Below are 10,478 nucleotides of genomic sequence, written 5' to 3'. Positions count from 1 at the left end.
TCCAGAGCCCCCCTCGGTAGACCCCGCTTGCATAAGTTCAGCACAAGATGCGGCTGCAACTTGTTTGGAAGAGGAGCAGGGCACGAAAAGAGCAGCTCCTGTTTTGCAAAGCTTCCCCAAATTCTCATCTCCCTGAGCTGTTCGACTCCCAGCCTTCCCAGAACACAACCCCTGACCCCCCAAATTCTCAGAACACAACGAAAATCCCCAGCTCTTTCCTGGGAACTCCAGAGGTGGATGATTTCCCGGAGGAATGGGAGGACGCTCCGTCGCAGCATCAGTGACGCAGGGAATCCCGAGAGAAACAGAGGGCATGACCGAAGCTGGAAGCTGATCTGATTCCCCCTTCCCAGGGATTGGGGTGCTGTTCACATTGCCTGGGGAAACCCTGGACATGCCAGGAGAAGGGAAGGAACCCTGAACAAAACCCAATATTCCCCCAGAGGAGGACGAAGAGCCAGCACCACAACAGATTAAAGTCTCAGAACCAGGTGTTTTGTTTTGGTGTTCAAGAAAGTCTCTATTATGATCATTCTGTTTAAAGCTCTCCATTAAAGCTCTGGAGACAGGTATTAGTTTGACCAAAGTATCTTCCTTTTTGAGAGAGACTAGATTGTAAATTTTCCAGTTTATCTGGTCCCAGAAATCAAAGGTAAAGGCAGATTTCAAGTCTATATATTCAGTATTCATTTTTGCCCAGATTAATAAGTCTTTTAGTTCATGTTTTGAGATGTCTGAACGTCCTTTATCCTGTAAAATTGTCTCAAGCCGATAAAAGATGTCCCATTCTGTTTTAGATAGATGGTTTCCCATATTGTTGCCCAGGAGCCCCTAGAGCTGCTAGTTATTACTTACAAGAATATCAGCTACAGACGATGAAGGGGATGATCCATTCCTCCTTTTAACAGCCTGGGCCTCCAGCAATAGCACTGTCCGTGGTCTTCTTTTTTATTTTTTTATATTCTTCTAGTCTAAAAATCCTCCTCACTGAGAAGCACCATTTATTGCCAGGCAGGGGTCTATGTAAGAATCACAAATGGGATGGGATTGCTGAGGAACGCATCTCGAGCTGTTGTATTTTCCAGCATCAGTCCCATTACATGTTTATGACCATGGGAAGATGCCAGCAGCTCACACCCAGGCAGCAGACCAAGAACTTAATGTTACAACTTTGAAAGTATTTTGACCAATCACACAAAGCAAAAGCATATTGACAGTAGTTCTATCCAACCACTATAAGCACAAGTACCCAGAAAACAATGCCTGCTTATTTCAAATACAATACCTGCTTGTGAGCCCTAAGATACAATGCACAGAGCTCCATTATTAAGCTTAGAACTTCCTAATATCTCACTAGATATACTTTTCAGCAGCTTAGGGAGTTATTCTAGACAAGCATTAATACACAGACCATTGTTCTATTTGTCCTTACTTTTCTACTTCTTATATAATTTTTCTGCTGACAAATCTTAGGGTCTGACACTGCTTAGCTCTAATCACAGTTCTGCTGTATCTGAGGCCTGCCTTTTGCAGCTTTCCCAAAACCCTCTGATTTTAAGGATTCCCATACCTTATCTCCCATTTGGAAATGTCAGCCAGCCCATGACTCAGATTCCTGATCCTCCCTCAGACCCTCTTCTGCAAAGCAGTGGTTTCAGAGCTGGTGAAGTCCAGCAGCACCTGGGAAAAGTGAAGCTGTAAATTAGCCCTAGGAGCAAACACCTGCTCCAGCAGGAGCAGTGTGACTCTACTCCTGAGCAAGACTTGCATGGTACCTCAAGGTTTCCCCTGACCTTGAGCAAAATCTTGGTGGACTCCTACTCCAAGAATCCCTTGCAGGCCTGGGACAAAGGCTCCAGGCCAACCCTGCTGCAAGGCAGATGCCATCTTCTGCAGCCACTGTACTCTAAAAGAGCTTGGTGTCAGCCCCTGATGCTCCCCCAGGGGAATCGAGCACCCTCCCCACAGCATACTGACCAGCACGCTGAGCTGGGGACCACTCACCCTCCTACCTAGAGTGAGGAACAGCACTGTGATGTCCACTCTTTTCCCAGGCCAGAAGCTAAAGATGTAATGCAGCACTTCATTGACTCTGGAGGCAGGAGAGGTGAGCACCATTGCTTCCAGCATGGCGTCCACAGCTCGCAGGGTCTGCAAGGATGACAGAGAGTGATGGCAGTGATTCTGCTGCTCCTCCTCACCCTGGTAGACTCATCTGAACTCTCAGGGACAAGACATGATGCACATGCTGTGCAGGAGAGAGACATAAGCAGAGAGTCTGCTGACTACACTTAAATATACAAATATCAATTTCAGTTAAAAATTTTAATTTTTTGTGGATTTCTACAACTATACTGCCTATATGTAAGCATGCAAATATCAGTATATCTATCTAAATATCCACATACCTCTGTGCAAGTATAACAACACAAAACACATCTATAACTATATAGAGAGGGATCCCAGGTAGTCCATTTTCACAGGCTTTCCCTCGGTAGCTTCCTCCCATGCAGAGCAGCCCTTCTGGAAAGGTACAGCAGATGGACATCTAGGAAGCAAAAGGAATATTAAGTCAACACTGGACCTAGTTTGGGTCTCCCTTGGCAGCACACCTAACAATTTTACCAGAGACTGTAAAACATGGCCTGAAAGGCAGGTTCTCCCCTGGGAATTTGAGGCCTGCTGTTTAAAGAATAGGAATTCTTCTAAGATTTCAAAATGTTAAAGTTTTGAAGTACCCTGATAAAAGCTGCAACACTAGCACTGTAAATGGCGCCTACAAGAACTTTGAACATAGACATTTACATCTCATGAAAAGAACTCCAGCCTTGTTTCTTCTCTGTACCGACAGAGAGACCTCAGGCCTTACTTACATGGCAGAAACTAATGGGTGTTGTGAGATGAGTTATTAACTAACATTGTTACCTGGGATCTAGAAACTACCTTTTGAAGTCAGTAACCGCTCCTTCAACTCTACCTCAGCTCTTGGATCAATTACTCTGATGTCCTCATTCTGTAGAAGTCAGGCTCAGAGTAGCTGTCTCAGTCATCTCTAAAAACATGTAGACTCTCTTCTTACCAGGGTCCTTTGGCTCAAGGGAACTGTTCCCACAGCTTGTGTGTTGTCAAGTGAAGCTCTCTCTTCCACCACCATGTTCAGAGGCTCAGTTCCTGAAGACTCACACTGACCCAAAATATTCTTCTTAAAAGAATAAAAAACAAAAATAAAAAAGAAGCAAACCCAAAGATCACTTGTTATTTTCTTGTAATCATTTTTGGGACACAATTATAACTGTTCTTCCCCACCCTGGGAGGACATGTAACACAAAGTTAACACTGTTAACATGGTTAACATAGCAAGCCTTTTAAATTCAGATGTTTGACAAATGGAAACTCAAACTCTTACAAAATACCTATAAATCAAAACACAAAATAAAAAAACCTACCAGAATACAGCAACTAAGAATACATGCCCTCACAGTCTGAACTATGCCCTTGCTTATGGCACTAGCTATAGGAAACAAGAAGAAACCCAGAGAGAGAAATCAAGGTACCTTCCTAGTTACCACTAGACTTACAGGTGTGTTATTACTTTTGAGAGACCTCACTCAAACCACTGCACAGTCCATGTGGTGCAAGACTACATTCATGAGCCATACATTTCTGGCTGTGAATCTCACCCCACCTCATCCAATTGCTAAATCTAATTACCAATTTAAAATTACATTTAATAATTATTAAATTATAACAGTTCCTTGCCTTTTGGAACTCTTCTCTCCTGCTCCATGTGTATTTTGTAGGCAACCGTTTACTTCTTGGGTAAGTTTCCATTATTATGTGGCAAAAATCTATAGGGTTAAAAAACCTCATAAAGCTAGACAACCTAGTTAGGTTTCTGTTCCACTGAGGAAGTAAAGACCTGAAGTTAAGTACCTGGAATTTATCTTTAGACAGAAAAATATCCTCATAATCACCTGTTATAGAATATAATTCTCTTCTGCAAACTGGCTAGTCATCAGTACCTTGAAGATGAACGATTGTTTAGAGCCTGCAACATTTCCTTCTATTAAGGAAAAGAAGGCTTCTGAAAACTGGTACATGTGAGTTTACAGAAGACAAAAGGGCATCACACTGAGTAACAGCATATGGATAGTTCCAAAAGATCACACTCCCCACCTTTAGTCTGCTCTTACTCAGATATTTAAAGGGCAATGCCTGTGTATATTAATAGAAACAGACATTTTTTGATGAAACTGTATAAAAAGATGAAAAAAGGCTGGGTCAATACAAGACCTAAACACCCAGGGAAGTCTGGGAAGGGCCAAGAGTTAAGAAAGGACATTTTTAATCAAAAGAGGGAAGCTGTCAAACCAAAGGCCTAGTAGTCCCTGAACTACTCAACACAGAATAAGCCACAAATCTTAAACCACTTCACATCCAGGAACAACAATAACCTTCTCATCACATACTCATGAAGGCTCAAAATCAAAACACCTGTTCCCCTGCAACTCCTTGAATCACAGACTTAATCCCTTTATTCCTAAGGATGAAATCTGGGCTCTAATTCACAAAACCTTCAACAATGGAAAATAGACACTTCTAAAAACATTGTTCAAAAGCTGTCAAAACTGACAAAATTCAAAGCGCCAGCAAGACAATTCACTTAGTGGGCACTAAGGAAGGAGTCCTGCCACCTCTGTGTGCCCTGGCACAAGGACAGGCTCCTCTCTACCCAGCACTGAACACAGAAGTCTAGGCCAGGCTGGAGCTTTTTAAGGGATTCATCAGAATATACATCTTTCTGAAAGACACCCAAGAGAAAGATGAAAGTTGTTGCAACACAGAGAGCACCACTGGCAATTTTGCACCAGCTGAAGATTTCCCATGTAGAAACTTAACTGAAGGCACCAGGATATTGAGAGAACAAAATAAAGAAATAGTAGCTTCAACACATACACAAACATGGCATTTCAAGTGACTACACACTAGCTAAGTCTCATGCAGCAGCAAGAAATGCAGCTAACCTTTTTCTTTTCCTTTGTGTTCAAAACCAAAAGGAGAGACTGCATTTGGTGCTATAACAGAATGACCTCTCCCATGCCCCTCTCTGCACGAGACATACTGTTTTCTATACAAGAAGCACCAGCCAGCCACAGGTAGAGCAAAGGACACTCACACCTTGTCAGGTGCCATAAAGTATGGACATGCTTTGTAACAACCAAATGTTTATAAATTGTGTTTTCCATAGAAGACATAAAATTAGTAACTCCATCTAACCATTTCCCTGAGTTTTCAACAAAAAAATGTTTGTTTTCTGTGGCAATTCTCAAAATACTGTTTAGCATCAAAGACATAACCTAAAAAGCTTCCTCATGAATGAATCTACAATGTGAATTTTTCCCTTGAAAATGAGCACCTGAAACTGGCCAACACAAGCAGTGGTCTCATGCTCTGGAATGCAGGATAGTTTTGACTCACTTTTCTTTTTTAAATTTTGCTTTAAAACAAGCAGTTAAGTAAAGATTCGTTTACTTCTCAGGCACGTGACGGCACTGAAAGCTCTCAGGGGACACCCCAGCATCGCCATCGAGCAGAGTCGCCTCTAAAGAGGAGGCCAGCTCAGGGTGGGACAAGGGAACATTTTCCCTGAGGGCCTGAAGCACAGCCTTGATTGAGGTCGGCCGGGCCGGGGCTGGCGGCGGCTCCGCCATAGCGCGCGCCCGGCGACAGTCGCGACACACGGGGGCGCCCAAGGGCCGCGGCGCGAGGGCCGCGCCGGCCCCTGCCGCCGGCGCGCGCCCGGGTAACGGCTCGGGCCGGCGGGGGGCGCTGTGCTCCGCCGTCCCTCCGGCGCTCGGGGCCGCCGTGCAGTGAACCTCTGGAACATCGATGAGGTCACCAATCACGGAAAATTTAGAACTGAATCGTTCAGGCTGCACGTCACCTCACAAGGTCTCCCCTTCAGCCTCCTGCTCAAAGCACAGTCATTCATCGGGTCAGATCGGGCTGTCTGGGGCTTTACCAGTTAAAGGATGCAAAGCCTCTCTGGGCCCTCCCTCCACCACATTGTGCTAAGTTTTTCCCTTATCTCCAGCCCAAGCCTCTGAAGCTTCAGCTGGTGCCACTTTCTCTTTTCTCCTACCAGGCACCTCTATGAAGAGCGTGGCCTCAGCCCCTTGATCCCATGCTATAGCCTCAAGGTGCTTTCAGATTCCTTACAACTGTCTCTGCTCCAGAACAAACCAGTCCTGGACCCATGGCCTCACCTATCTATCAGTCAATGCCTCAGCCCCTTACTCATGGTGGCCTTCCCTGAATTAGTCCTATTTTGCCAATTTCCATCTTAATTTGAGGATCAGGACCTGGATGCAGGATCCATTTGTGGTCTGACACGTGCCCAGCAGAAGTGATAATCCCTTTTGTCTTTGCTGAATTTGATGGAATTCCTTTTAGCTCATTCTTGTGCCCAGTTCTGGTACCTGTGGATGGCAGCCCTGCTCTTGTGCATATTCAGAGCCCCTTCCTCCTCTTCCCTAGAATTTTTTATAATCATCTGCCAGTGTCACGATGGCTCTCCTTTGCTTTGCCCGTTGCCCCCAAGTTAAAAGGAATCCCAGATTAGACTCCCTGCTGGATCGCACTTGTTGCTAGATATTTCCTTCATTGTTTTGCTGTCAGGAATCATTCTTGGCATATGCATTTCTGCTACACCTGGGAAAGCAACACCTCACCCTGCAGGAAATGGTAAAGTTTAAATAATTCGATTTGTACTTATACAAGGTTTTTGGTTTACAGTTGGACTTCATCTTAAGGGTCTTTTCCAATGCAAATTGTTCAATACTGCCATATCCTGGAGTGAGGAATGTCAAGTGTTTTATTCAGGGTGATGAGCAGCTCTTGCCTTTGTGCCATGTTATAAAGTATGCTTGCACAAATCCTTGTCTGTCTATTGAATACAATCACAGTTCTGCACATTGTTTTAGCATGTGTTTGACAGCAAACATTTGAATGCTCATTCCATTGACTTTTCTGCTGTAGGCTGCAGATTGATAGCTCTCTTTGTATCTAAATGTCCTAGCAGATAGGCATTGGATTTAACTGACTTTCTTGTGTTTGTACCATGATGAATATCCACACCTGGCAACACTGAGTTGGTATCTGTTGTAATATTCATATGTAAGAAAAGAGGCACACTGAGAGAGCTTGTATTACATGTGAAATTGCATGTGACACAGAAAATTAGGAGTCATTTACTAATTAACAAAAAGCAGTCATATTTCACTAGGCATGCCTAGAATAGCGCTGGAGAAGACATAAGACATATTTATTTGAATTTTTCATTCTGTAATACTCTTTACCACTTATTTTTTAATTGAGAGAGAAGGATACTACCAGCAAATAAAATTGGTAATAGAGAGAAATGTCCCTTTTAAACTTCTTATTACAGATGAACTAGTTGCAATCAGTTTTCTCAGGGAACATCCTACTGACATTCTGCAGAGCATGATGTTGGATTACAGTTTGCTTCTAGTGAATAAGGAAAGCTAATCTAGCAATCCTAGACAGAGCTGTGTCAGATATTTTTTATGGCTTACAGATATTTTCTCCCCAATATTTTGTGACTTCCTTCCATACACTACTAAATAAATAACAAAGTGTGATTTAAATCTGATCTTCCAGCAATTTCTCACAAAACACAGGTATATACACTGATGATATGAAAACCTAGAGGATAAATTATGTATCTCCTGCTAGTCTGGTGGGGCAAGTGTTGAGTGGTATCTCAATCTGTTTGTGTTAATCACTTCCAACATGTTGATTGCCCACAGCAGTCAGTCCAATTGTGTGAAAAAACAGATACTACAAGGGTCAAAGCCAAACTGCTGATCCTTTGTTAGTGTGACCAGTGCCTCTGCCTTATTTTATCAGAGACTCTGATTGTTTACAGTCATCAAAGCTCAGATGAAAAATTTTTATACTTCTGTTTTGGTTATTGCAATCCAAAAGACCATGAAAGTGGCAAGATTGCTAAGAAAGTTCTGTCTTCACACAATCATTTGCAGTTATTTTCAGCTTGGACAATATCCCTATGCATGTGGGGGTGCATGCACAAAAACGCCAAGAAAACAATCCCCTCCTCACTTACTTGAAACAAGGATTTTTTTTTTCCCATTCCTCTTACATTCCTACAGAGACATGAAATTCAAGGACTTTTGACCCCATTTTGAGCCTAAAAATCCATTTTATACATTGAACTTGCTAATCATTTCTTCAATACACCTCTGCCACATGCTATTGAGTTTACTGCTACTATTGCTGTTCTTTCAAGTGACGAATCTTGTTTCACAAGGCTGGCTAGGAAGATGAAAATCCATTTCAGAGTCTCTGACAGGGAGTCAAGTTATCATTACTTCAGTAAGCACTCTTAGCTGCATAGTGCATTAATTCTCTTTCTTAGTCCTCCATATCAAAGGTGTGGGGCCTTTCCTGAAATACTGCTTATTTGATTAAATACTGCTAATTTTCCTCATGATGAAGGGCAACTGGGATGTTATTGCCCAACTTTTATGCTTTTCCTTTTAGATCTGGCCACTGGATCCTGTCAATTACATATACAACTAATATATGTATTTATTTATTTACATTTCTAATGGCCAAGCATCCTAGGGTTAATACAAAATTGTATTAAATTTGTATGTAACATAGTTTGAAACTTAACAAAAGGCACCTTTTATATATGTCCATCTGTCTGTCCAATTATCTAGCTACCTACCTACCCACCTACTCACCTACCTTTCTACCCAGCTCTCTCTACGTCTGAGAACAGCTTTTGTAGTAATCATCTCCCTTTACACTAATTTTCAGATGTAAACCCAAGCATGCATTTACTGGAAAACACCTGTTGAGCACTAATTTACACTGTCCACCTGGTCCAGTTGAATTGTGAGCTGAAAAAAAAATCTGCAGCCTATAAGGGAGAACATTGAAGCAGAGCAAGAGACCTATTTTGTTGTGAGGTTTCCTTTATCAGAAAAGGTAAATTTAAAATTTGTTCTTGTTGTTCTACTTCTCCGCTTCAAATGAAAGTGGAGAACAAAGGAAGTGGAAGAGATACACCCAAAGACCCATCCTTCTAATGTGGAAATGAGTTTAGAATGGTTTGGCAAAGACCTTTGTGAATGGAGCCAGGTTGTGGATCTGACTGTCCAGTTGAGTATCTGTTCTTTCAGGTCATTATTTTTGTGGGGTTTGACCTGGTCTCTCCTCTTAAAAGGACACTGTTGCTTCCACCTTGTACAACTTTTAACTACTTCATTCCAGAAACTACTGTGGCCTTTAACGTTAGAGTGCTGAAATGCTGGGTAGGGAAAGGGAAAAGTGAAACTGAGTGTGGATCACATCCATAAGCATAAATCCTGCTCAAAATAAGGAATTAAACTTAACCTAAAAAATTCACAGGAATGTCCACAGAAATGCCGTGAAGAACTGATACTAAAACTGGAGACATGGCCAAGGCCTTGGTGACTGGCATTTAACTGTGATGGTGAGCCAAAGACATGGGTGAGAAGAGAGAGGGTAACACAGAGCTGCAGTAGCCCTGGATGTATGTGTAGAGGCACAAGGAAATGCAGGGACAGGTCTCCTGTTGTAACATCACTGGGTGGGAGGAACACCACCAGGAGAGGGATTGTAACCTAACATCCCTCACTGCTTATATTCAGGGGCCAGACATCCTTTGACTGTGACATCACTGGGTGGTTGAGAACAACATCACCAGGAGATGGACTATGATATCACATCCCTTGCTGGTTATATGTGTGCCCTGCAGAGCCTGGCTGGCCCAGTTTCGCTCAAGCCTGGACTTCTACTGAGTGTGCCTGCAAGCGGGAGCTCCTTCTGGCCCTCGGTTCTCCCCAGCCTGCTGCAGCAGGAAGACATGGCCACGGAGACAGACTGGAGCTGCCCCATCTGCCACAAGACTCGGAGTGATGTGGCTTCTGCTCTGCCTTGTAATGACCAGTTCTGCCTGGGCTGCATCCTGCGGTTGGCAAAGACAAATCCAGCATGCCCACTCTGCAGCAGACCTATGGAAATTGTCAGGTTTTCTGAGCGGAGTGAATGGGACTACCTACAGTTTGCCATCACAGCCTCAGAAGAGTTGGCAGAGGACAGCAGCCAGGCAGGGAGCACTCCATTCCTCCTGACCCAAAACAGCCCCCATCAACCTGGGGTATCCCCTCCACCTTCTCCACAAAGGATGCTGTCTCCAGATGAGCAGGGGGCTACAGAGCCAGAGTTCATGGGTGGCCTCCCACCTGAGGTCTGGGCAGAACTTTTCCAAAGGCAACAGCAACTGCTGGACCCTGTGCTTCCCTGGCTCCGCTGGAGGCTGGCAGCAGTCTATCAGGACCAGTGGTGGCGAGCAGAGGCTGCAGAGGGCTCTATCCTGCATGGCCTCTGTGTCTGTGGTCTGAATG

This window comes from Melozone crissalis, unplaced genomic scaffold, assembly GCF_028551555.1.
Source record: "Melozone crissalis strain CALT ecotype California unplaced genomic scaffold, PUWL_Pcris_2 ptg000005l_1, whole genome shotgun sequence".
Taxonomy (NCBI): Eukaryota; Metazoa; Chordata; class Aves; order Passeriformes; family Passerellidae; genus Melozone; species Melozone crissalis.
Note: the sequence above shows the minus strand (reverse complement) of the source record.